Here is a 22,032-nt window from a genome sequence, read left to right as displayed (position 1 = left end):
ATGCTCAGAACAGAGCAGCTTGGGTTGCCCTTGGTTGTACAATAAGAGCTAACATTAATGCCATGCATAACCAACTCGGCTGGTTGAACGTAGATGAGAGGCTAAAAACATCACTCCTCTCTTTTGTAAAAGACATTTTTCATTTTAGAATTCCTGACTGTCTGTATAAGCAGGTCACACTCAGCGCTGATACACATGCATACCCTACCAGACATGCTATTAGTGGTAACTATGCAATTCCAAAAGCTAAAACAAATTTCAGACAGCAGTATTTTACAGAGCTATTGTAGAATGGAACTCCCTTCCAGATCACATTTCGAAAACTCAGAGTAAGGCTAGTTTGAAAAAAACAGGCGAAACTACATCTCATGGCTGTTTGTACGAGGATTGTCACGATACCATAATTTCAGTAGTCGATACTAATGCCAGTGAATTTCCACGATTCTTGATACCCATTCGATACCACGATAAAAAAAAGAAAAAAAAGAAGAGAACTCATGTATTTCTGAATTCACTACTTTATTAAAAGTGTTTCAGACTTTAACTTTGGCCTTATTTACACCACCAGCGATCCATAAGCATAGCGGCAGCACATGTGTATTCACACCAAAACCAAAAAGCAGAGTCACACAGCGGCCGCTGCTGTCCCTTCAAAATACAAACCACACCCAAACAGCTGGTGGCGGTACTGCACCGTGTTTGCAAATCTCCAATAAACCCCAAAGTAGAAGAAGTGAGTTTGGACCCAAAGCCCAGGGTGGACGGGTTCGCGCACCACTGATTACTCCAACGCTTGGAGAATTAATATTTAGCACTACAAATGGGTAAGTACATTAAACATGTGCCTGTCAGGTCTCGCATGGTCAAGGAGGAGATGTCTACAGGGGCCGAGAGAGGTCACAACACACGCAAACTCGTGTTTTTTTTTTCAATACCGTGACCACTCGCTCATGACTCGCACAAAAAACGGTGTCTCTTCTGTTTTCGAGCTTGCTCACGAAAAGCAGCATGACTCAAGCAGCACGTAGCATGGATGCGGTGTGAATGCTCTAACCTGTTAACATGATTGCCGAAATGAAAACGCGAGTAAACAGCGACCGTTCGAGAGCGCTACATGAACGCATCGCTTGCAGTGTAAATGAGACCCTCTCCACACACGACTCCTACTACCTGACTTTTCGACAAGCCGAGGTGTTGCAGCTCCAGCAGCACTTGTAAAAGCCATTGTTTCTAGCAAAGACGATGGAGAACAGGCATTCTTCTTAGGCGCTCGTCCTTGGCACCGACTGATGCACATATACTGCCCCCGTCAGTTCCGACAGGAATTGGCAAGGCCCGCTGAGGGCAAAGTTGTATCCGGTACTTACGGTACCGAAAAAAAAACAGGTATCAACGTATTTTTTGCGTGTTGGCATTGACTTGGTACCAAAGTATCAGTTCTCATGACAACCCTAGTTCGTACAATTCTCTAGTGTACCTAACTTTTAAAATGTTTTTCTCCTTTGTTATGTAGTGGCACTTGTTTGGTTTTTTTTTATTGTATGAGGGTTTTCATTACTTGTCATATGTCATGTTTTGTGTACTGTATGTTGCTGGTGCATTCTAATTGTTGATATTTCTTGTGTGTAAATCTTTATTTTACTTTGTCATTGTTTATGTTTTGATCGTATATTCTTATTGTTATAAGTTTTGTGTGGACCCCAGGAAGAATAGCTGATGTATACTGCATCAGCTGATGGGGATCCTAATAAAATCATAAATCATAAATCACACTCACAGCAGTCATTTGCATCATTTGACCTGAGTTCAATCTATTGATTAGTGCATAGAATCTTCAAATAATATGTTGTTTATTATTCACTTTACTTCTGCTGAGTTGAGAGACTAACTTGAAGCTGTTGGTGACTTTTTTACAATTCTGAAGAGTCAAACTCAGATTTCGGATTCTGTTGAGTTGTGTTTATCAGTGGTTCTTTTTTTTTTTTAATTATCAACACATTCTTAACATAGTCATTTAGATTTTTAAGCTGCTATCTTTGAAATATTGAAAGTGCCACATAATGCTATGTTTTTAATGGACTTAGTCTTAAGTTACTCAAGAGAGTACAGTTTATAACACACATTTGGATGAGTTAAGTATTAACGTTATTTACAAAGGAAAGGAGGTGAAATGAACAGATGGATTTCATGATGAACCCATAGGTGCAGCCTGGAGATGCTGCTCTGGTACCTTTGTGAGTCACTATTAAGAGGACTCAGTGGACACCAGAAGCAGTTTACCAATAGATCTACTCTGGCATCACCTCCCAGGAGAGCTCCCTAAACCTCCTCTATGTTTATTTGTTATCAGAGCCTTCGCTGGACTAATTAGACAGGCCTTAACTTTGGTCTTGAGCCATATTCCCACCCCAGGGGCAGCAGGACAGGCTCCACTTACCCCCATCAGGCCTCCCCATCTCCCAGCCCACGCCATAACACGTGTTCTCCCAATAGCTTCTGGGAATTTGATGCCGTAAGGCAGCATGTAGGATGTTTTGTTCAGTCACGAGTTACCATCACACACACACACACACACACACACACACACACACACACACACACACACACACACACATACATCTGCCTGCACCTCCTCTCCCCTTGTCCCAAGATGCCATTTGTCATCAGAGACCCTGAAGTTTATTATGTAAACAAAAATTTGCCCTAATTAACAGGAGGGAAGTGTTGTCTTGGGAACAGGAAGGGAGGGGCAGACTGGAGCCAGGTGGCCTTTTGTCACTCCTGCAGCCTGCCAGCAATATTCCATTCAACTACATATATGATTTTTTACCTGCACTTTATAAATTAGTGACATACACTCCATAAAATATCAAATAGTATCAGCAGATGTCCACACACAAGAATCAGAAAATGGCTATGGGGTGGCAAGAGGGCAGTGATTATGATAAAGATAAGAAAAACAGAGAGAAGGAACAGGAGGGAGAAAGAAAAACAGACAATGGCTGGCGTCCCAGCGGGGAGAGGAGGAATACCCCCTTCATCGACAAGGGAGTGCAGAAATGCAATGATTACAGAAGGGTGGGGGGTGGGAGAACAGGTGTGCAGCAGTCCCCCTCCCGGGACCACCCCACCACCCCTGGGTCTTCAAAGGGAGGGAGGGATGGGGATGGAACGCGGGGATGCAGGAGGGACGGTAGAGAGGGGCAGAGCTTAGCTCATTAGAGAGAGTTTGCTTCTGCTAACTCATCTTCCCCTCGGGATGGGACTAATCATCACACAGGGACCAGCAGCCAGTTAGAGACGAGGTGGAGAAAGAGAGACTTATTTAGCATCCATTCCTCCTGTCTACATCCATGAAGCCACAGTGCATGTCTGATCATACCCAAATAAGAGACACAAGTGGCAAAACACTGTCCAATCTAAACACATTCAGCATCAATACAGAGATAATTCAACGCAGCTGGTGATATGATAATGATTCCAACTTTAACTCTCATCATTCATGTGTTGTGAGGGAGGTGAGAGAGCCCTTTACAGTATGTATTAGAATGCAGAGGAATGCATTGTAGTTCAGGCTTTGTGTCAGCTGTTGATGTTCCAAGATGCCGCAACCAATGCGGGATGTCAAGAAAAGCACGTAGTTAGGTTTAGAAAAACATTCATGGTTTGGCTCACCACTCATTCAGGAAGCAAAGAGCGGGCTCCTGGATGAAAGTCTAGGGTTTCATCCACCACCCCTCCCAGCAACATATAAGAACATCACGAAAGGTTTAGTCAAGCCACAGTACGGAGTGACACGTTCAAGATCTACTCAGTAAAAATGACTATTGGGCAAAGAAAAATTGTAACGTTCTCATGATGTGTTTAATGTAATCTTGTAAAATGTAGCTTTTGGGTAGAAACTTGAATAAATACAGTTGTTTGAAGGAGAGACTTGATGTTTTCACAGCACTTTGAAATAGAACTTAGAGAGGGAATTATGATGTATCATATATAGTAAAAAGGCTTTTTATGCTGCAAAGTCACTAGTAATTAAAACTGTCATAAAAATGTATAGGTGGAACAAAATACACTATTTTTCTCTGAAAAAGATTAAAAGAAGTTTATAGTTTATAGAAGTATATAGTGTAGAATTTAAATATTTAATTTTAGATACATAACAACATGTACATTAGAAACACATACCTTTGTATTACAGTTATTGACTACATGAATACATTCCTTTCCCTGTGTGGTGCCTCTGTTTGTTGTGTTCACACTGTGAGGAGCTCAGATAATAGTCTGTGGTCATATTCTGTGTTTTGACTGATTGTCTGCAGTGTGAAACACTCTTGTACAGGAGATTTGTATTCTCAAATAGCCTTTTCCTAGTTAAATAAATCTTAATGAGAGGCTTTGATTGCAGCTATGCAGCAGTCTGCAGATACAGTGTTTGACCAAGAAAAATAAATGGTGCAATCATGGGCTTTTTGCTGCTTTTCATACTATTCCATTGTTTTGACAAGTTAAGATAGCTACCTCATGAGTGCTAATTAGTGAGCATTAATGAAAACTAACAAGAAAAACAAAGAAGCGACTTCAGAGCATCAGATGCAACCAATCCAAGTATTCAAAGAGTTTAGCCATGCAAGTTCATCTAAAGGCTGCCAGAAAGTGAGGCTTTGAGTTACTGTGTTCAAATCTTTATACATTTAGTGCTTACAAGTTAAAACTATTGTCAGCCTTCATCCACATCCATCCAACATCTCCTCATCTCACTTTTCAATCACAAATACGAGTGAATTTAACAGTAATAACATGATAGGATAAAAGATTTCTACAGCCAAAGACACAAAATAAATTATAATGGCAACACAAAGCTGGACTTTCTCTTTGCAACAACTGTTGGTGAGAATCCGCCATTACATTAACACCTTTATGATTATGGAGAAAACATTCAACATTCATTCCTTTATTCTGACCATTATTTATAAGTTTTAGGATTTAACTGGTCTTCAAAGACCTCAACGACATGGACTTTTTGGGAGGTGAGCCCCTCACCTGGTATGGGGACACCGGGGCCCCCTCCTGGAGCCAGACCTGGGGGGAGACCTCGCCAGCGAGCATCTGGTGGCCTTAGGCCACGGAGCCAGGTCCAGCTCAGCCCGAAGAGATTACATGGAGCCGTTGCCCACCACCCGCAGGGACAGAAATCGGGGGCAGGTGCACTGTGTGCAGGGTGGCAGGATGGGGCGGGGCCCCTGGCGTGCTGACCCCTGGCGTCACGGACTGGCTTTGGGAAAGTGGAATGTCACCTCTCTGGTGGGGAAGGAGCCGGAGCTGGTGCGGGAGGTGGAGCGGTACCAACTAGATAAAGTTGGGCTCACCTCCATGCACAGCACTGGTTTTGGAACCAAACTCCTGGAGAGGGGCTGGTGGGGTTGCTCAAGGTGAGAGGCACCAGGTGGGTGTGGGGATACTCACAAGCTGAGCCCTGCTGGTTGGGGTTCTCCACAGAGAACAAGAGGGTCATCTCAATGCGACTGCGGGTCGCAAAGAGAAGGTCTCTGACTGTTGTTTGTGCGTATGCACCGAACAGCAGTGCGGAGTCTCTTGGCAACCTCCCTTCAAGGGGTTCCGGCTGGGGACTCCATAGTTCTCCTGGGGGACTTCAACGCTCACGTGGGGAATGACAGAGAAACCTGGAGGGGGGTGATTGGGAGGAAAGGCCTGCCTGATCTGAACCCGAGTGGTGTTTTGTTATTGGGCTTCTATGCAAGTCATGGACAAATACCATGTTCGAGCACAGGGAGGTTCATAAGTGTACCTGGTACCAGAACACTCTAGGCCAAAGATCAATGACTGTGGTTGTATCATCAGATCTGTGGCTTTGAGTCTTGGACACTTGGGTGAAGAGAGGAACAGAGCTGTCAACTGATCACCACCTGGTGGTGAGTTGGATCAGATGGCTGGGGAGGCTACTGGACAGACCTGGTAAACCCAAACGTGTAGTAAAGGTGAACTGGGAACGTCGGGCTGAGGTCCCTGTCCATGAGGTCTTCAACTCCCACCTCAGAATTTCTCATGCATCCCAGGGGAGGTTGGGGACATGGAGTCTGAGTGGTCCATATTCAAATGCACCATTGTTGAGGCGGCTGCTTGGAGCTGTGGTCAGAAGGTTGTCAGTGCCTGTTGTGGCGACAACCGAAGAACCCGCTGGTGGACACCAGCGGTAAGGGAGGCCGTAAGGCTGAAGAAGGGGGCCTTTCGGGTCTGGCTGGCCCAGGGGTCTCCTGAAGCAGCGGACAGGCACCGGTTGGCCAGAAGGGCTGCAGTTATGGGCATTGCTGAAGCAAATACCTGGGTGTGGGAGGAGTTTGGGGAGGCTATGGACGACTTTCGGTTGGCCTCAAGGAAGTTCTGGCAGACCGTTAGCTGAGTCAGGAAGGGAAAGCAGGGCTTGTCTCAGGCTGTGCTCAGCAGAGAGGGAGAACTGCTGACCCGAACTGGGGACATCGTCGGACGGTGGAAGGAGCACTTTGAGGACCTCCTGAACCCGGCCATCACATCCACCATGAACGAGGCAGAGCCTGAAGACTCAGGGGAACTCTCGCCCATATCCCTGGCAGAGGTTGCTGAAGTAGTTAAAAAGCTCCCCAGTGGCAAGGCAGCGGGTGTGGATGAGATTTGCCCTGAGATGCTTAAGGCTCTGGACACGGTTGGGCTGTCTTGGCTGACACGCCTTTTCACTGCTGCATGGAGGTCGGGTATGGTGCCTGCAGAGTGGCAGACCGGGGTGGTGGTCCCCATCTTCAAAAAAGGGGACTGGAGGATGTGCTCCAACTATAGGGGCATCACACTGCTCAGCCTCCTGGGTAAAGTTTACTCCACGGTGCTGGAAAGGAGGCTCCAACTGATTGTGGAACCTCAGATTCAGGAGGAGCAATGCGGATTCCATTCTGGCCATGGAACAGTGGACCAGCTGTTTACCCTTGCGAGGCTGCTGGAGGGGTTGTGGGAGTTTGCCCATCCAGTCTACTTGTGCTTTCTGGACTTGGAGAAGGCTTATGACTGCATTCCTCCCTCGGGGGGTCGTGTGGGGGGTACTGCGGGAGTACTGGGTGCCAGGCTCACTCCTATGAGCCATCCGGTTCCTGTTTGACCAAAGTGAGTGCTGTATCTGCATACTTGGTGTAAAGTCAAACATGTTCTCAGTGGGTGTTGGGCTCCACGAAGGTGAGGTGTTTTGCAGCCGCGTGTGAAGCAGTTGGGATGAGAGTCAGCACTTCCAAGTCTGAGGCCATGGTTCTCTGCCGTAAACCGGTGGATTATCCTCTCCGAGTTGGGGGAGAGTTACTGCCTCGAGCAAGGGAGTTCAAGTATCTCGGGATCTTGTTCATTAGTGAGGGTAGAATGGAGCATGAGATGGATCTGCGGGTCGGTGCGGCTTCTGCAGTGATGCAGGCGCTGCGCCAGTCTGTCGTGGTGAAGAGGGAGCTGAGCCGGAAGGTTAGGTTAGGTAGGGTGAGGAGCGCAGACATCCGGAAGGAGCTCGGAGTATAGCCGCTGCTCCTTCGCATCAAAAGCGGTCAGTTGAGGTGGTCCGGGCATCTGACTAGGATGCCTCCTGGGCGCCTCCCCGCTGGAGGTGTCCTGGGCACGTCCCACTGGTAGGAGGCCCCGGGGTAGACCCAGAACACGCTGGAGGGATTACATATCTCGTCTGGCCTGGGAACACCTTGGGGTCCCCCAGGAGGAGCTGGAAATCGTTGCTGGGGAGAGGGGTGCTTTGCTCGGCCCCAGATAAGCGTATGAAAATGGATGGATGTATTTAACTGCAAAATACCCTCACCCCCATCTCCACCCCCCATATCATCTGCAAAGTGGTACAATCCAGCAAAGACATGGGAGAGCCAGTCTTGCAGCTGGAGCAATTTCAAGGATAATTTCCATTCCCCAAAGATTAATTTGAATTTGATATCTAGGAGTCACATGGGTACGCTGAGCAAGATGGCGGCGCAGTAGATGAGCTCCACTCACCCACCAATATTTACGATATTTTACTGCATGACAACCCACAAACTTTTAGCAAAATAGGTATAGGTCGTGGACCCCAGAGAAGACTGAGTTTTTTGGACCCCAATGGCGACCACGTCGAAGTATTTTCTACCAGGAAACCCCCCCTGCCGACTGAAGAAAAAGTAACTTCAATTTCGCCGGCGCAGCTAGAAAAGCAATCTGCCGAAAAAGCTGTAAGCCTGGAGAATATGTTTGCCGAAATCTCCAAGATGAGCACTATGCTGCGAGGAGTGGCAGCTGACATACTAACCATTAAAGAAACAACAAATGAATTAAAAAACACGGTGAACGGCATACAAGAAAGACTGGAGGAGGCGGAAGGGCGGATTTCCCACCTGGAGGACACCACTGAGCGGCTTGTGAGCAACGGAGAACACAGTTAAAGGAGGATGGAAGTTTTATGGGATCGTATTCAAATGCTTGAAAACCACAGCAAGAGAAATAACATGAGGTAACTGGGGCTGAAAGAAACCTACGGGACGAACGGCACAATGGAGGGCTGCGTGAAGAAAATACTGAGCGACTGGCTTGGAGTTGATGTCGGAGGTGAATTTGAAATAGAGAGGGCACACCGAGCACTCGCCCCGATCCCCAACGAGGACCAGCCGCCCAGACCGGTGCTGATCAGATTCTTATGGCAGTCAGCAAGGGAGAAAGTTTTGAAAGCTGTCAGAGAAAAACGAGGGCTTGAGTGGGAAGGACTGAGACTCTCCGTGTTTCCAGACATGTCGAGGGAATTGGCAGTGAAGAGGAAAACCTTTACAGCCGCAAAGAAAACACTACAGCAGCTTAATGTGAGATAGACGCTGGCCCACCTGGCAAATCTGCGATTTACTTGGAAGGGGAAAAACCGGAGCTTCACGAGAGCCAAGGAGGCAGAAAAATTCATCAAAATGAACTGCAATGCAGATGGGTAAGCACGAGTGCTCTATCTAAAAGCAGAAGTATTGCACAATGAAGGGTAACAAGGACAATGAGAAATAGACTGATTTAAAAGTGGACAATGTGTAACATACATTAGTGGGGGTTTGAGTTTGATACTGTACCTTCTGAGCGGAAAGCCAGAGAGAGTTGGCTAGAGGTGTAATACCCCACGGACCAAAACGTCCGTTATTTTTCTTTCTTGTTTTGTTTTTCTTTTGTTTTAGCATGGCTGGAGAAAAGCCAGGGGCCTCAACTAACATTTTGTGGGGCTTGTTTAAGTTTAGCTTTATGTATTGTACTTATTATAAAAGTGTTAAAGTTTACACCACTGTTCACAAGCTGGTTTGCATAGAGTTGCTTTTGGTGATGACAGACAAAACTAGCAGCAAGACAAGTGAGATGTTAAAATTACATGAAGCACTAATAAGGGACATAGCAATATTGATTTAAACAGAATTTCACAAGGTATTTTTTCTTTCATACGTAGAATATGGCTAGGAATTATGTCACATGCATAAGCTGGAACATTAATGGCTGCAGAAATCCTGCAAAAAGAGGGAAGGTATTGACTTATCTGAAGCATAATAAGGCTGACATCGCTTTCATACAAGAAACACACTTTGTAAAAGAAGAAGCAGTCAAACTGAAACGTGGTTGAGTTGGACATATTTTTCATAGTTCTTTCTCTAGTAAACGGAACAGGGTAATTGTACTGGTGAACAAAAACTTGAGTTTTATTTTACTAAAGGAGATTAAAGATGATGAGGGCAGAATGGTATGCATACAGGCGCTGATAAATGGGGCTAAGATGACACTTTGCAACACCGAACAAGGGAGACCCAAATTTTTTCCACGAAGTAAGTAAGACACTGGGTGGAATGGAGGGTCAGATAATACTGGCAGGAGACTTTAATCAAGTTTCAGACCCCTTTTTAGATAGGAGCAAATTTAGTGGCCCAATAACGTCTAAGGATAGAGCTGCAATACATATGATCAGTGAGGATATGGGATTGGTGGACATACGGTGACTGATAAATCACAGTGAAAGGGAATATACTTTTTTCTCACACTGCCACCGATCCTATTCCAGGATTGATATGTTTTTGATATCAAACACTATAATAAAATAAGTTGTAAATTGTAAAATTAATGCAATGGCTCTCTCAGATCATGCAGCAGTAGAGCTAAGTATTGACATAAATACTGACACTGAGAAAAAAGGTAGATGGAGAATGAATACATCGTTATTACAGGATGAATCCTTCAACCTGCTGTTGAAGGGCGACCTTATATCTTTTTTTGAAATTAATGCTGGCAGTGCAAGCTCAAAAGCAATGGAATGGGAAACATCAAAAGCGTACATTAGGGGGAAAATGATAGCACATTCGTCTAAAAAGAAAAAAAGAGGATATGAAGAGAGTAAAGGAATTGGAAACTGAAATTAGAAATCAGGAAATAGAACTATCAAAAAATTTCTCAGATAAACTATATCGAGATATATGTAAGCTTAAGTTTCAACTGCAAGAAATTTATAACAAAAAGTGGAATATGCTTTATTTAGACTGGGGACAAATTTCTATGAAGGGGGAGAGAAGACAGGCAAGTTACTTGCCAGGCAACTGAAGCAACAAAATTCCTATAATACCAGCAATTAAGAAAGGTGATAAAATAGATTCTTCGACAAAGGAAATAAATGAGGTCTTACAACAGTTCTACAAAGAATTATATACATCAGACATCAATCCCAAACAAGAAGAATTGACAGAATTTTTCTCTAATATTAATCTGCCTAGATTGGCACCTGATCAAGTGGAATTATTAGACAGTTTAATAACAGAGAATGAAATCAGCAATGCGGTTTCATGTATGAAATCAGGGAAGTCACCGGGCCTCGACGGATTCCCTGTGGAATGTTAAAAGCAGTATATAGATATCCTGGCACCAATATTGAAAGAGGTATACAGTGAAGCAGGGACTGTATTACCTCCAGGATTCAGTACAAGGATGGAAACCACGTCATGGACTATCTCACGTTACCTGCTGAGTGCCACTGGGCCTCTATATTTTATAGAACAACCAACCAACTACTCAGCGATGGCTGTCAGAGCCTGAAAACAATATGGGAGAAAGACTTGGGATGCCTGATGAGTGACGAGGAATGGCTGAGAATTATATCTAATAATGGGAAATACATTAGGGAAGCTAAAGGGAAATTTACACAATACAGAATAGCACACAGGTATTACTAGACACCACACAGACTCAGCAGAGCAGGTATAACAAATAATTACCTGTGTTGGAAATGTCAGAAAGACATAGGTACTCTGTTACACTGCATCAGGGAGTGCCCTGTCATTCAACCTTTCTGGAAGACAGTTGTGGACAATTTGAGCAACTGGCTGGGAAGTGACATACCATCATCTCCCAGAGGATGCCTATTTGGGGACAGAAGCCAACTACACATGTAACCCACAGTAAAATATGAATAAATGCAAACAATTCATTAAAATGCATAAGTAAGTTAAAACAGTTAAAATGTCACATTTGATTGAATAAGAGTCACTAAAAAATGGTGTGATAATTTCATGGGAATGTTTAAAAATAGCCCTATATAAAATGCTTTAACGGTACTGTCCCTTTAAGAGATTCATGGTCCTTTGCCCTATGACCCTGGTGTGACACAGCATACGTGCAGAACGGACCTGAGAGCAGATGAGAATAGCAGAAAAACGAACAAATGAATGTTTTTCCAGAGAGTGGTTAAAGACCTGAAAAATAATAACTACATGGTTGGTGATTCACAAGAGCCATATCTAATCAAACCACAACGGTTTTGGTGAGTTTGAACTTACTTTATTGTCATACCATTTTCACGTTGCAACTGTGTGGTGAAAGCTATTAACACAAGCTGTTTAGCTGCTAATATTTTCGGTTTATTAAGGGAACCAATTGAAAGTGCATGTTGTGTTGTCAATTGAAAAGAGGGTTATATTATGTTGGGAGGAGAAGTTAAGTTTTTTATGTCTAAAAGACGGAGATGCGAGATGAAAGATGCTGCTCCCGTCATCGCCATTTTCGGTCTCGTTAAACAACTAGCACTAACGTTACAATGCACAGTAATTGTAAAACTTTATTGATTTGAATTATATTGACAAAACTGATTTATTTTTCTTATGACCTGTTGTACAGGTCAGGTTTTTTTTGTGTTATTCTGTTGAAGTTTGAACTTAAAGAGGAGTTTCTTCTGTGGAGTGTGTGTGTGCGTGGAGACTACACCCACGCCCAGGACACAAGATGGCAAGCCAGACCCGCAGACTTTGTTTCTAAAGACAAGAGTTCATCTTCATCGTGCAAGTGAGAGGATCCGTTGTGCGAGGATGGACTTTTGGTAAACTCTCTACCAGAGCGGTAGGAGTACTGGATTACATTTTTTTCTTCTTTTCAAACTGAACTCTTAACTGATCTGGAGTACATGGAAACTGAACTCTGAACTGAAGTACACAGAAACTGAACTTTGAACTCTGAATTGAAGTGTTGCATTTTGTATTTTGTTCTTCATAATTGTCATTGTTGTGATTAGAGGTATAAGTGTTACACTTCATTTTGATTTAGACATGTGTAATTATTCTCTTACCTGTGAGAAGAGGTAAAAAAGAGTTAACTCCGGAAGATAATTGAACCAAAATAAATTAACCTTTAAATAAGATAGTTACAGACTGGTCTAACATAACTAAACTATCTAAACTAAACTAAATAAACCATCTAACTAGGGTGGGTTGCCTGAACTAAATTATCTCTAACCTAGGAGAGAACTGAGGTGAGGAAAAGAGGTGTAAGTGAATGAAACTTATTTTTGGTACCTGCAGGTTATTGACTGATTCAGATGTTATCTGCGAATGTTTTTATTTTTGTTTACTTCCAGTAAAGTGCTGGCTTTTGCATTTAAATCACCTGGTCTCTGGCTCAATTGTATTTGTTACCCCACTCCATTAGAACCTAGAACTGGTCCAGTAGTGTAAATAGTGTGTATCGGTGATATATATGCTACACACAACAAATCAAGTGGAGAATTCTCTGTAATCATGGCAGGGATTACAACAGCTGTCAGGACAATACTTAAACTATGGAAAACACCCAAACCCCCTGAACTGAAAGAATGGGTAAACATAGTGATAAAAACAGCTTCATACAAACTTATGCTCAACAGGATGAACAATAGAAACAAGAATAAGGCACCAATCTGGGACTTGTTCTGGACTCACATCACACTGCCTGATGAGCCTGCAGCATGAATACCTTCCTCTGAGTGGATCCAACATTATAATCTGCTGTATGGGTATTCTTCCTCGTTTTTTAACTGTCAACATGTCCTTTATACGAGTGGTTTTATTTATACTGAATTTTTATTTTATTTTTGTTTTTCTATACCACTGATGGTAGTAGTATAGTGTAGTGTGTATAACAAGAAATGTCTCACAGTGTAAAATGTTGTACTGTCAAACACCAAAGATAAAAGAAATAAAAACTTGAATTACAAGAAAAGATTTTGATATCTAAAGTCAGAACCTTATCAGTTTTGATACAGTTTTGATGATGGCCTGTTACACATACACATACTGATAATTGGATCTAGACTCATTTTCCCCCTCCTGCATTAATTAAAGCAGAAGATCCCAACCTGCCTAAGCTAATGTTGGTACAAGCCAGAACAGAGGGTGACGTGATGGTTGACAGGGTAATGTGATTTGTCATTGTAGGGTGGAGAGCTGACATTTTCAGAGTTGAGAATGCAAATCGTCGCTGTCCGATAAAAAGCATGTATCTCCACTTTTGACGTTTTTGACATTCCACAGTGTACGGCATGTCCGCATTCCTCCCTAGCAACTGATGTGTTGGGTATCTACATGACCAATGGAAAAACGCTTTACGACATCATCTATTTAAAACGTATCTCCATTGGATGTCAGAAGTGTCAATCAAAACAGCACGTATCTCCCACGTCCGGTCTTACTGCCCCGCCCACTGTTGGGGAATAGCGTCTGTGGAAGTGAAACACCAGTATCATTCACTGTTAAAGGAATACTCAGACGATTTGGGAGTTATGCCCTTCTTCTATCATTTTCATATTGAGACAACATGATCAATATCTTTTTTATGTCTGTATGTCCAGTGGCTGGGTCTCAGCGGTTAACATCGCGGCTTAGCTTAGTGAATACAATTGAAGTCTATAGGGGGTCAGTAGCCTACTCGTAAAAGTGAACAAATAAACGTTACAGAAACCCTGAAGCTGGTGTTTCTGCACGTGCATTTAAAATCAACGTTCAAACATTTATTCGAAAAACGAGAGTCCCTTTTAGTCGTTTTAGAAGAAGTTTGATACACGGAACTATAGTGGGTTTACGCCCTGCGCGGAGGGATACACCGGTGAGCAACAGCTGCAGCTGGCTCTGGGACAGGTACGCTAGGTCACTCGGTAAAAGCAAACAAAGAGACGAAAATGTGCATTATAAAGCGATATTACTCACTCGACTGAAAGCTGTCCATCAGCTCCTGCAGGCCTGGGGCGTTTTTTACAGTTTATCTTAAGGAACATGAAAAAATGTTTCAATCACGCCAGGATTAGTGATTGCTGCAAAGTTTTCACTCCTTGTGATGCACTCTCTGCTGCGGTTTTCCTGATGATGATGATGATGATGATATATCTCTAGCCTCCCCAACGATGGTAGCACCGAATCCCATTCTGTGCAGCAAAATGATTCCACCTCCGTAGGCATAGGTTGGCAAGCCCCGCAGCTATACCACCACAATCCTCCCCTGACCTCTGTCTCCCCTCGGCCCCTTGCTGTTGCGCCGCTTCAGAGGATTCAGCCTGTCTTCTTGCCGGCTCAGCATCCAACACCTGGAGTTCCTCATCTGTATACTCCGATTCAAACAGGTATGGCTCTGGATCTGTGTCCGCTACATGAAACTCTTCAAAATGGTGTTCAAAGCCGTCCATTGCAGCTACTATAGTCCAGAGATATCGTAGGGCTAAATAAGGGTCAATGACAAATAAAGCTTCTAAAAAGGTATTTTTAAAAAGTATTTTCAATATAGATGTAGTGCATATTTTTGAGTCCAGAACAATGTGTTTGAACAAGTCTTATTTATTGAATAAATTTTCTAACAGTTTTAACTCATTTTTTAACAGTATTTTTAACTTCATGACAAAAAAAAATGTCAGGTGGCGCAACCAAATATTTATAATATATATATATATATATATATATATATATATATATATACACACATATATATATATATTTTAAAGATTTAAAGATTTGGCAACTATCCCTTAGGGTGTCTACACTAGGTAACACATTATTATTTTATCATTGTGGGGTTTTTTTTTACAATAATTTAAGATTTTGCATTCTGCAGGTCAGGTGTTAAGTATCATTAACATCCAATTTTACATTTAAAGTCAGGAAAAAAAAAAATTCATATATTCAGTATAATAACTACACACATTACATTTAGAAACCATTTGGTCACTTTAACCTATCATTTATTGGTTTAAATTGGTTGCACCACCTGACGAATATTGGTTGTACCACCTGACAACATTAGTTATGACATGAAATATGCTGAAAAAAATGCATTTTCATTTAAAATAATAATGTGTTTTAGTCATCAGTCTCTATTTAAGTTTTCTTAAATAGAGACATAAACCTAACTCTAACCCTAACCCATCAAAAACACTTCACATAAGGTTACATTTGATACAACACTACAACACTATAACACTATTCTAAATGGCAACAGTGAAGTATCTTTTAACAAAATCGGAACATTTTCAAATGTTGGGTCAACATTGGTAAACAATATCTCATCTCAGTTTTGTGTATTAAAGTATTCCCAGTCTGAATGCATTAGCCGTGTGTGCCGTGAATTGAGAGGTTCTGGCTCTGCAATCACTTTGCGCACTTCAGCTGCGTAGAAAAAAATGATGTCAGCACAATGTGGCCAAGTGAATGCATTTTTTCCTCCCAGTTGCTGCATGCAGCTCACCTCAATCTCTTCCCCAACTACTTGAAGGACCTGCCCCACAAATGGCTGACCTTCATAATTCACCATGATAAACTTTCCATTTAGATCACTGCTCTCATGGGCGCTCTCATGGGTACTGGCCTGAGCACTGGCCCGGGCACTGGCCTGGGCACTGGCTGTTTGGAGGTTGACCATTATGGGATTGTGGCATTGGCAGATATTTGGTCTGCTACAGAAGCAGGAGATCTCTCTGTGCATGACTTTCCCTGGTTCAGTGGAGATTAATTGGTGCATCGCCAAAGTTCCCTTTACAGGAGGCACAACCTCAGGGACCGCTTCATCAAGTCTTCTGATGTCCTCCTCAGTCACCCAGAAGAACTTGACATCAGATTTCCTTTCTGTTAGGAGGTTGTAAAAATCTTCTGGGGTCTGGACATCTTCACCCCTTTGGACAGCAGAGTCAGCAGTGCACCGCCAACTCCATCGGGGGCGCCTTTTCCATGGGACTTCTCTGAGAAGTTCCATGTCACCTGCCGGAAGCCTGAGAGGAAGGGAATGGTGCTGAGCAAATAAAAATTCTTTTTCAAGAGTTTGACATTCTCATGGTCTAAGCACGCACATGTACTCCTGTCTGATAATTTTGGCTGCGTTACAAAAAATGGACAATATCGAACAAACTGTCTGTAAGAGCCTTTTGCACTTCAGAATTATACTGCAGGTGGAGTTCAGTGAGGGGTTTAACTAATACACGTCTCTGTTGTTTGTTTTTGTTTTTTGTGACTGTGTTCCCTGGCAGTAAGCGACTGTTCTCATCTCGACAGAGGAAGTCTACAACTCTTTCTTTTCTCTGGATGGCCACTGGACTTGATCTGTTTCCTTCAGTAGATTTAGCCTTTTGCTTTTTAGGCTTCATTTTCTTTAATCTTTCTATTCGTTTTCTTAACTTTTCAGACTCTCTTTTGGCAGCTTCCACTTCTCGTTTCATTTTTTGCATTTTCCTGCGCAACTTTGCTTTCTCTCTTTTCCATCTACTGCATGCTTTTCTTTGTGGTGTTGAAGATGCCTTAGGTGTATCTACACTGACAATATCATCCTTGTTGGGAGGGTTAGGTTCAAGGTTAGGTTCATCCTTGTTGGGAGGGTTAGGTTCAAGCTCTGCTGAGGGTTCTATTGACTCGGGTGTGAAATTCAAGATTTCCTTCATGGCCCTTTCCCTGTCCCTGTGCTTTCTCTGATCTTGCCTCCACTGTTGCCTCATTTTTTCCTTTTCTTGCTTAGACAGTTGGCTGATAGGGGGCTTCACAATTTTTCCCTTTCTTTTCCTCTTCTGATAACTATAAAACACAAGAACTGATAAACTGACAAATTCCCATTTAAGAATCTGAAAGTTCTAATATAATTATAATAATAACTGTAAAATGAACTGTTGTGTTGTGTCTAGATGTATTACCTCTCTTTTCTTTTTGCAAGATATGCTTCCCTTGCAGCTGGATCATTGTTAATGCGCGCCCTGTGTCATGCTGATTTTTCTTTAGTTGATAGTGGCATCTATAATGTACAAATTATCATGTGAAATGTTTTAAAGTGTGTAATATCTTTAAATTTAAAACTAGTAAACATTTTAGAAGTGTCATGGATAATCTTAGAGCTTTGAATAGCATTATATAGTGACATTCCTTGCAGTTCTGCCACCTGACTAACTGGTTGCACTACCTGACTATTGCAACTAATCTCAAATTAAACAGGCTTCTGTTTGGATGCTAGCATTAGCTTCTACCCTTGTCATGAAGTTCAAACAGACCACTTCTTTAAAAAATAAAGAGTTTTATGATAAAATAACATTTTTCTAGTTTTACATTGGTTGTACCACCTGACATGGGAAGCATACCAGCCTACATATGAGTTGAAAGTAGTTATTTTTATCAGTATTTGACAGAGATCTACAAACCTTTTAGCTTTGTCCCAAGATCACTTGGGGTCCCCTGGCTGATGCAACATCCTGTTTACAGCTATTGTCTCTTCACTTCAAAATAAAAGTCCAATGTTTATGGTTGCACCACCCTGACATTTAGGAAATGTAAATTGCTGGACAAAAGTTTTGCAGTCATTTTAACAGCTTTAAAACTATTGATATTAGAAAAAAACATTATCCAAAAGACTTCAAACATAAAATAATGCCAGAATATTTTATTTTGAATTTATCATTATTTAAAGTAACATTTTTAATAGTTTTCTTAGTCTGCTCACTTGCTCGGACAGTTGCACCACCTGACATCTTAGAGGTTTTGTTTTGTTTACAGGCTACGTCTGTGCCTGTACCTGCTCACCGGTGTATCCCTCCATGGATCACAGCGCAGGACGTAAACACACTATACTTCCATGTATCAAACTTATTCTAAAACGACTAAAAAGGACTCTTGTTTTTCAAATAAATGTTTAAACATGTTTATTTTAAATGCACATGCAGAAATACCAGCTTCAGGGTTTCTGTAATGTTTATTTGTTCACTTTTACCGAGCAGGCTACTGACCCCCTATAGACTTCAATTGTATTCACTAAGCTAAGCCGCAATGCTAACCACTGAGACTCAGCCAGTGGACGTACAGACACAAAAAAGATATCGATCATGTTGTCTCACTATGAAAATGATAGAGAAAGGGCATAACTCCCAAATCGTCAAAGTATTCCTTTAAGGTAAAGTATGACCATAAACTTAATGTTTGACAACTGTCTGACAAACTGCCATCAACCTCCACTATTGATGCCTCTATATCAGACGATTTGTCCGTAACGTTAAACAGATGCTTTATACCGTTAATAACTGTCAGTTATTACAGCAGCCGACGCTAGCCTAAGTAGCCTAGCTTTGCTATCCTAGCATCGCCTTGGATCACGACAGTGTTATTAACTTGTACATTAGATTTCTGACCGAGATGTATTCATCAACATCTTATGTGTCTGATGTATGCACTGTTTTCTTTCAGGATAGATATGTCTCTCTATTTAGAGGAGCTTTGTGCAATCGCTTAAGTGAGGTATGATAGGGCAACTGGGGCAGAGGCAGAGACAAGTGTCAGCACAAGTGAAGGTTTGTGGAGGGAAAAATAGGGTTAAGTCAGCCACTGCAAACTTTTTGCAACACCGAGTTACGCCATTCAGTGTACTAAAGCTGTTTCTCTTTATTTAAGAATCACTCGAGCATGACAGGGATGACTCTCCTGAGTATGTCCAAGAAGAATCTGAAAATGAAGGTATTATCAAAATACACTGCCTGGCCAAAAAAAAAGTCACCACCAAAAAAAAAGGTCATACACTCTAATATTTCGTTGGACCGCCTTTAGCTTTGATTACGGCACGCATTCGCTGTGGCATTGTTTCGATAAGCTTCTGCAATGTCACAAGATTTATTTCCATCCAGTGTTGCATTAATTTTTCACCAAGATCTTGCATTGATGATGGTAGAGTCTGACCGCTGCGCAAAGCCTTCTCCAGCACATCCCAAAGATGCTCTACATTCACTGAATGTAGACTCTGTATATAGAGGCAAACCCCGGAGATCTTGCCTCCAGAAGAAGAGCGGGGGAGCCCTGGTTTCCGGTTGTAGGCTGTTTGTTGTCCACATGATATTGACCAATCACATTTGAGCCGGCTGCAGTTGTTGCCAGGTTAAACGGTCCGTGCGGTGAACTACCATGGCGGAACATAAATGGCATCACTGCAAACTCTGAATCCATCGCAGTGGTTCAGCATATTTACTTATATATAAATGGAAGTCGGAAACGGAAATTCGCCTCCTCAAAATGGAATGCCAAAAAATTGGGGGTCTGCCCCCAGAGGCTGTATCGCCGTCTGCCGGAAGTCAGACGCCAAATACAGCCGATGGGTTCTGAGAATGCTTATTTTGTAATAAATCAGCAGTGCAGAAATATTTTTTATTATGGAGAAAATACGGGATAACAGACAAAGCACATGCCATATGTAAACAGTCATGTTACCAGATAGAATATGACGCATCTGCCTAGTCAGGCATCTGACTCCACTAATTTTTCACTGCAGCAACATTAGCTGCTCTGTTTGAACAATGTTTGGCTGAAATTCAGCCATGCTGTTCTTTTGGGAGATGCAGTGACTTATCCAATGGTGTGTAAAAAAAATTAAAGTAGACCTATTGTGCTTTTGGGGTTTTTCCCTCTTAAGCGTTTTGTAAAGCATTTTCATGCATCTACATGATCTGCAAAGTAAAAAAGCCCAAAGTCCAGGCTAAAGAGAGCTCTCTCTCCTCACAGACACACAGCTCCTTAGCTGCCTGAAACGCCTTGTTTGCAATCTGGCCTTTACTTTGGTAACTTGGTTGCGTCACCATGTAACACATGGCCACTGAGCCGCGCCCTGCTGTTGAGGAGACACTGCTTTTTTCAGTGCAACCGCAAATTACCTTTTTTGGACTGCCAGAGGACGAAGAGATGAAGAATAAGTAGTTGGACTTCATTTTCAACATTATTCCTAAACAATATAACCCAGACATTTTATTATTTCACTCCATTTTCCTGAGGACTGCTCCACAAACTGGCAACAGTTACTCCTAAAAGATGGGGCAGATTCAGTTTCACAATCTGTAAGTATGCTTTATGCATTGTTATGTTATTTAAAAACAAAGAAGCTTCCACTGAGTGTTTAAGTGTGGAGTGGATCGTTGTAGGAGCTTTAATTAGGCTGTACACCCAGTGCTTAGCTGTAGGCCTCGGCCTTGAAGGTTGCCAAATGGACCTGACACAAACCGTCCCAGTAATTTGTAAATAATTTTATTCTTATGACCAACATAAAATCATTAGATAAAAAATATGAAATAGTTATGGTAACACAATTTTTTACTATACATTTACTATACGATTTATACAAGAAAGGTGGATTCACGGAAGCACTTAAATTAAAAACACAAAGAAATCAATATTTAAATACAATATTTTACAGACTGTAGATGACCTGATGAGGCTTGTCTTTATGGAGGTGTTTGAAACCCCAGTGCCATTTACTGAGGAGATGCAGAAAATCTCCACCCCAAAGACCCTGCCATCCCAGTATGAGAGACTGTCAAAGGAGGAAGCGGTTGTCTTACACTTCTCTCACTTCAGCCAAGGGGCAGCTGGAGGCAAACGCAGTGACCAGCCAGGTCAGTAAACTCCTGGTGTAACACAGTGTACAACACAGGACAGGATGGTGACTGAATGGAAAGAATTGGACACTATTAGTGTTGCAGATAAAACGCTGCTGTGTATATATTCATGTATCAATCTCTTGCATATTATTAGGGACCTCAGCCAAAGGCAGAGGACCCTATTGTTTTTGGTACGTTTATTATTATTATTAGGGACCTCGGCTGAAGGGCGAGGACCCTATTGTTTTTGGTGTGTTTATTAGGGACCTCGGCCTATAGACGAATTCGGCGAGCGATTTGTGTATGCCGCCATCTTGCGGCAGCGCCATTGCTGCGGTGACGTGTCAGTCATCAATTCATGATGCTGTCATTGTGAACTGACTCTCTACAATGACAGCATCATGAATAGCTGGATTGATGATGTTAGACAGTGGCCTCCGGTAACTGATGAAAGTATCTTAAAAGAGTACCGATATTAATATAGAAATTAATCATTTGTTTGAGCGATAAGCAGGAAAGATTAGAGTAATAGGGAGATAATAGACTGTATCATTAAACACTGTGTAATATAACGTTAGCATGCGTTACGTGTGCTGACGTTAGCAAGCTAACAGCGTGACATTTAATCATTATGGACAGGCTACGTGACCATCACATCATATTGAAGGCGATCAATATTGATCGTCTGAAAGGCGGTGTAAAATTTGCCCGACCCATCCGGAGGTCAGGTAATTTTGACCCTCAATCAGAGACCGTGTTGTTGTTTTTTTTAGTCACGTAGCCTGTCCATAATGATTAAATGTCACGCTGCTAGCTTGCTAATGTCAGCACACGTAACGTATGCTAACGTTATATTACAAAAGTGT

General features: G+C 42.3%; 1 long non-coding RNA gene across 1 annotated transcript; it reads left to right on the top strand.

Moving 5' to 3' along the window:
- Positions 1-11,575: 11,575 nt before the first annotated feature.
- Positions 11,576-12,927, top strand: LOC144467059 (uncharacterized). Its single transcript, XR_013493433.1, has 2 exons — positions 11,576-11,818; positions 12,172-12,927. It is a non-coding gene; the product is annotated as an uncharacterized LOC144467059 (long non-coding RNA).
- Positions 12,928-22,032: the final 9,105 nt, after the last annotated feature.

This window comes from Epinephelus lanceolatus, chromosome 15 (genome assembly GCF_041903045.1).
Source record: "Epinephelus lanceolatus isolate andai-2023 chromosome 15, ASM4190304v1, whole genome shotgun sequence".
Lineage (NCBI taxonomy): Eukaryota > Metazoa > Chordata > Actinopteri > Perciformes > Serranidae > Epinephelus > Epinephelus lanceolatus.
Note: the sequence above shows the minus strand (reverse complement) of the source record. Positions and strands in the feature narration are given on the sequence as shown.